This window comes from Octopus bimaculoides, chromosome 6, assembly GCF_001194135.2.
Source record: "Octopus bimaculoides isolate UCB-OBI-ISO-001 chromosome 6, ASM119413v2, whole genome shotgun sequence".
NCBI classification, from domain to species: Eukaryota; Metazoa; Mollusca; class Cephalopoda; order Octopoda; family Octopodidae; genus Octopus; species Octopus bimaculoides.
Window position 1 is genome coordinate 55,816,055 of NC_068986.1, and position 572 is coordinate 55,816,626.

Genomic DNA, 572 nt, shown 5'->3' on the forward strand with positions numbered 1-572 from the left:
TATATATATCATATAATATGTATAATATATATAATATTCTATAGCATATATATATATATATACATATATATTTGTACACACATACATATGTACTTTTTGAAATGAGTATATGAATGCATATATCAAAATGATGTTAAAATAATTATTTATTTATTGGTCCACATTTTCACTTGTTATAAAATATAGTAAAATACGGAAATATATAAAATGAAACAAAATATTTCTGGTATATAATGATGAATTTCATAAACCATTCTTGATTCACTGTGTATTTCATACATATTCATACAGTCATTCATAAAACTATCATACATGCATACACATATATATGTATTTATATGAGTATATGTAGGTATGTATGTATGTATGTGTGCACATGTGTATGTATATATGCATATATACATACATTCATACACCTATATTTAAAATTTTTTTATCCCTTATTTAATAATTCTTTCTTTGATTGTATTTTCAATATTTGTAGAAATTGTAGTGTAGTCATATGTATAACACTGTATGTGTGAATGTGTCTCTCTCTCTCTCTCTCTCTCTCTCTCTCTCTATATATATAT